The following is a 5835-nucleotide window of genomic DNA, read 5'->3' on the forward strand; positions in this document are numbered from 1 at the left end:
ATAGCCACGGTCGCGAACACCGCCTGAAAACCCTTCTCTTTCCCATCTAATTGCTTCCCCGCGCACCTCTAACAAGGTGGCAGTGGGCACACGGCGAACGTATTGTTTAAGCTCTCTGCGGAGACCACTATCAACAACATGTTCTACAAATTGGTCTCGGAGCAGCACCTCTGCGTTACGCATACCATCAGGTGCACTTTGTTTTACTTGCTCCATCAGAGCCATTAGCGCTAAGGAAAACTCCTGCAAAGTCTCTTCCTCCCGTTGTCTCCTCGAAAAGAAAGCCTGCTGCAGAGTGACATAGGACTGCGCATTGCCATACAGTTCCTTTAAAATGGTCAACACCCGAGCAGGATCCCCTCGCTCTAAATTAGGGCGAAATTTGATCTCCTCCCTTGCTTCTCCCTCTAAATGGTCAAAAATAAAGAAAGCTTGATCAGCAACAGACAGGTGCCGGGCACGCATGCATGCTTGAACCTCTTCGACCCATTCAGCTATATTGATGCCTGTTCTACCATTGAACATGGGACATTTACGGTCCCTAGGCACCACCACCAGACGCTCTGTAACGGCGGCCTGGCTACCAACATTTGGTATGCAACCAGCTGGTACGAAAGAGGACGACGCGGCCCCGCCACCAGACTCGAGCACAGCGCCCCCATCCCGGCGCAATTGCTCATTATCTGCCCTTAACTGCGCTACCAAGTCCCTAAGTTGCTGCAATTCTTCCTCCATAATAAATTTTGACCCCAAAAAAAGAGAAAATTAAATCAGCAAGGTGCTAAAATCCTATTACTCTTCCTTCTACCTGGATACTGCTGTCTTGTCTATAATCACACTCTAAAACAAATAGAGCCTTCAAACAGGTGAACTAGACTCGTTGCAAAAAAATAAAACAATTTACAAAACCAAACATCTACCTCAAACGTGCATCCTGTCGACAACGCCAAGTATGTGACCAAGTGGTCGGCGGGGTTATGCACAAAATAAATAAACTTAACAACGCCACCTAGGGGAATTACACCCCCAGGAAATATATTTAAGAAAAATAAATAAAAGGAATAAAAGAAGACCGCACAGATTCAAGGATGCACACTGAGGCAGGTTGGCTTCCAATATTAAAACAGTTTTATTTATAGAAATAAATAAAATATTATAAATAATATTTTATAAATAAAATATTAAAAGTCAAGATGTAGCGTCATTATTGACAGTGTCCTACAGTAAAAATAAACAATCGTGGAACTTGGACTTACCAGCAGCCGTGGAACCAAAAGAAAATCACACCAAAAGAATCACTGCAGACCACCCAGTGCTGTACAAAAGAAAGTGTGAAAACGACCCACCACCTGAGGTCCCAGGGCCACTGGCTCGTCCTCCTTCACTGAAATAAAACACAGAAAAGTATGTTAAAAGAATAAAAGGACACTGAGCGTCAGGCTCGCTACAAATCATAAAAAGACTAAAACACACGTTAATAACTTTAATAAAAGAAATCTCACACACACACACACACACACACACACACACAGGAAAGGCTTATTCCCCACGGGTCAAACTACCACTCGTGCTGGTAATAATTATTCTCAGGCGTAGGCCGGTCTGGCTCCCCACCGGCTGAGACCGGCCACCCAGGCGATTTAGAGTCCCAGCACGACACTCGGGCAGAGAATCACTTCAGCCCGATCACAGAAGTGTGGGTACGAGCAACAGTCCAGGGTAAAATAGAACACCAGGCGAACCCAAAAAAAGGTAAGCCTACTTAATAAAAACAAGATAAGACAAAACGAGACAAGACAGCAGACTCCACCAAGGAGGAGCTCACAACAGCAACTGAGAAGGCAGTCCACTCTTCCAATTTAGGTTGGACAATTTACCATGGAGAGGTGAGTACAGCAGTGAACCCTGAAACAGATAAGTGTAACCTTAAACTCTTATAGCTATGAATGCTAATAAAAGTAGTTCTAACAGCTTACCCCAGGACCGGAGGCACTATACTCTCATTGGTGGAGATACCACGAACACCTCTCTCCGCAATGGCAGAATTAAACAGACTGCTGCGCTACAACAGGCCGGAAAAGGATATTAACACCAATTCCAGTATTCGGAGGGAATCCAAGGTTAAGCGAGAGCATACCTGTAGCTGTCGTATAATCGGCTCTTGCTGATCAGTCCGTCGCAGTACGCCAGCATTTACTGCTGTATCGTACCAGAAGCTCGGGAGGAATTAATCCAACAAGACATCGGCTTAGCTTTATACAGGCTAGCGCCACCCTGCAATCAATGTGCAGGTGGGTTCCCAATTAACCCGATCACCTGATACAAGGAGCGAGTGCAGTGGAAAGAGAGCGAGGGTGGTAGAGCGAGCGAGAGAGAGAGAGAATGAGAGAAGAAAAACAACGGAAGGCGAGTAGCCCATCTGGCTACATCATTTAAAAGTCTAACCAAAGGAGCAACCAAGGAAATGGAGAGAAACACGGGTGTAGCTGGCTCCAAAACCAGCCCCAAGAATGCCGTGACTGCCGAACATGACTACAACCGCAGCAAAAGTCCTGAACTGATGCCACTGACTGACAGGAGTTATTACTCTGAAGAACAAATTTAATGGGAACGTTATGCACTCTGAAATGGACTCAGAAGGACACTATGATAGTCAACATTGATGGTACACTTCTTCTTCTTGCCAGTGTGTATGGTTTTAATTCTAAGTCTCATAATGACTTGTTATTGGATGCCCTTGAAACACGCTTTTTGTTCTGGTTATCCAAATATCCTAATCTCCTGTTATTAGTTGGAGGCGATTTTAACATTGCTCCAGATCCTTCACTAGACAGATGGCCACCTAGCTCAAATAACTCTCTGTCCTGTTGTTTAAATACATTTATGCAAAAAATTTCATTTAATAGACATTTGGAGAATTAAAAACCCTAAAGGCAGACTATTTACATGGAGTAACAAATCCAACTCTTCTAAATCCCGTATTGACTTCTGGTTAATATCTGATTGCTTAAATAGGAATAATGTTATATCCAATATAATGCCAACTCCACTCACGGACCACAAAGCGGTATCACTGAGCTGCTACTGGAAACTTAATAATTCCCTTCTAAAACATGAAAAAGTGATTGAAGATATTTTGTCATTAATCAAACGTTTCTGGGATAAAGCCCTAACCAGTCATCTCTGCTGTCAAAATTGGGAAGTCTTTAAATTTGAAGCCGGTAAATATTTAAGAGAGCATGGCTCATCTGCAGCAAAACAAAGAAAAAATGAAGAAATTAATGTAATTCCTAGGATATCTGCTCTCACTCAGATCCCACCAGAAAACCTATCTGAAGAAGATAAAACTGACTTAGCTTTGCAACAGAGTAAGTTAAATGATATCTATAAACTGAAAGCAGAGGGAGCCTTTGTGAGATCAAGGAGAAGAGGATTAGAAGAAGGTGAACAACACTCATCCTACTTTGTTAAATTAGAGAAATCTCATTCTAAACTTAGTTCTGTTCGGAGACTTAATATTGACGGTATTATAACTGATGACCCCCGAAAAGTCTCCACCTATTGCTCCAATTTTTATAAAGATTTATACAAGTCAGAGTTTGATGAGAGTGCTGGTCTGAACTTTATGGAACAAATCCCTGATGTGCGAACAGTAACAGAAGATCAGTTGAGTTTCTGTGATAGGCCGATATCTATTGGTGAAGTGCTGCCCGCTATTCAACGTCTTAAACTTAATAAATCCCCAGGAACCGATGGCTTAACCTCTGAATTTTACATTGCTTTTGCAGATCAACTGGCTCCATTTCTTCTTATGTATACATTGAAAGTCTTATAAATCAGTCTCTTCCCCCCACTTTATCACAAGGTCTGTTAACCCTAATCCCAAAGCCAAAGAAAGATCCCACTTATATTGACAATTGGAGGCCAATTTGCCTCCTTAATAATGATTATAAGATCCTAGCTCAGATCTTTGCCAAAAGACTGAAAGCTGTTTTGAATGATATTATTGATGAAACTTTCTTTATGGCTAACAGACACATATCCAACAACATTAGACTTGTTTTTGACCTAATTGATTATGCAGATTTGTGTAGGGATGATAGCTTTATCTTATTTGTAGATTTCTGCAAAGCGTTTGATACCAGTGGCGGTCCTAGCCTGTTTGGCGCCCTGGGCAAACACTCCCTCTGATTCTCATTGTTTCAGGATGACCTGCCATTATCCAATGACACATCTGCTTACCTGTATCTTTTGCTCGTTTCTCCTCCTCTTCTTTTCTCTTTTTTCTAAACTGAGCACCTGATGGCTTTGAACTTTTCTTGTCCATCTTCCATTGGTTTTAATTTTGCACTCCAGTATGAACACCCATCCCCCAACCCGAGGGTCACCACAACATAACCTAACAGACCTAGACCTTAGTTCACAGATTTGCTTTGTCTAGGGTTTATTTCTGGGGTTTTGTACAACCCAGGGTTCAAATCATGAATCCATAATGGACTTGGATTTACAACATTATGAATGAAATGTGCTCTATTTGGAAGAACCGAGGGCTCTCGCGCTCACTTTTCGCATATAGAATTTTGAAAAAACATCGGTGCAAATTATAAGCCTGCATCATAATGTCTGGTGTTTTCATGTTTGTTGGTTTGTTTTAATTTTGTTTTATTTTGCGAGTTGGTTATTAGATGCTGCTCCAGCCAGCCGGAGAATCCCCCGCCGCCCCGCCCTCTCCTCCCTGTGCAGCAAGCAGCAGGCGCACCTCGCAAACGGAGGGCGCCCTTACTCCCAGCAAATGGGCAATGGAAACCCAATCGGTGCCTACAACATTCCCAATATGCGCTGGCATGATGTCGGGGCAGCATAAGTACGAGTAATTTTTTTTATTTATTTATTTTTTGCCGATGCCCGTGATACCGCCCCCCCACCATGATGCCGCCCCAGGAAACCGCCCGTGTCGCGCGTATCAAAAACCGCTACTTGTCCTGAATATCACGGCACAAGCAGGATTCACTGCACTGTTAATGTTAGCTTTGTTATATTGCTGCCTCTGTTCGGTGGTGTTGAGCCAAACGGACTTTAACGTGTGTTTGAACGAGCTGGCGGTTCACTCGTGAAGCTGAAAGAAAGATGCTTTAATCACAGGAGTCACACATGTGTCCACTGTACCATCTGGTAACTCTTCTTGTTTAGCACTCGTAATAACACAAACACTAAATCCTCCTTCTCTCGTGCTGTTTTGTAGCAGTGTACACCTGAGACTGTCACCTGTCTGTCTGTCCTGCACTCTCTCTCTTTGTCTTTCTTTCTGATTGTGTAATAAAAGTATGAACATGTATTTATAAGTTACACTTGTGTTTGAATCCTGCAGCTTCTCACACATTTGATTTCCATGTGTGACAACTGCAGACAGACTGAGGGACACACTGCTGCACATCATCTGTGAGGCTTTGCACCCCTGATGATCCACCAGGACAAACTCAGCAGTGTGTGAGGAAGAGGAGGAGGAAGAGTCAGCAGCTGCTGACAGATGGAGAGAATAGACAGACTGTTCCCTGTTTGTGAAGGACTGCTAGAAAAGTTTAAAATAACTAATTGCCTGTCCTGAATCAGTCTCATTAGGTAATGTTCAAAATATTTTATTATTCCAGTGTTTTCAGTGTGGGAGAAAGTACTCAGGGCCTTCAAGTTACACACTATGAAAGGCAGCAACAAGTTTAATATTCAGAAACCTAAAGTATGTATCAGCAGCAGAATGGACCTAAAAATAAATGTTTGTTTCAGTTCTATGAAGCTTTGAGTATTTTGGATTAGTAGCACTGCTGTGTTTGTTGCATC

General features: G+C 42.8%; 1 long non-coding RNA gene across 1 annotated transcript; it reads right to left on the reverse strand.

The window, feature by feature from the left end:
• Positions 1 to 659: 659 nt before the first annotated feature.
• LOC147332228 (uncharacterized) lies at positions 660 to 4376 on the reverse strand. Its single transcript, XR_015128788.1, has 3 exons — positions 2138 to 4376; positions 1977 to 2062; positions 660 to 1384 (listed from the first exon to the last, which is right to left on the reverse strand). It is a non-coding gene; the product is annotated as an uncharacterized LOC147332228 (long non-coding RNA).
• Between the last annotated feature and the right edge of the window lie 1459 nt (positions 4377 to 5835).

Source organism: Aulonocara sp. 'chitande type north' Nkhata Bay, linkage group LG4, assembly GCF_057382095.1.
Source record: "Aulonocara sp. 'chitande type north' Nkhata Bay isolate Kocher_YH1m ecotype deep benthic linkage group LG4, A_spYH_male_GT1.1, whole genome shotgun sequence".
Classification (NCBI taxonomy): Eukaryota; Metazoa; Chordata; class Actinopteri; order Cichliformes; family Cichlidae; genus Aulonocara; species Aulonocara sp. 'chitande type north' Nkhata Bay.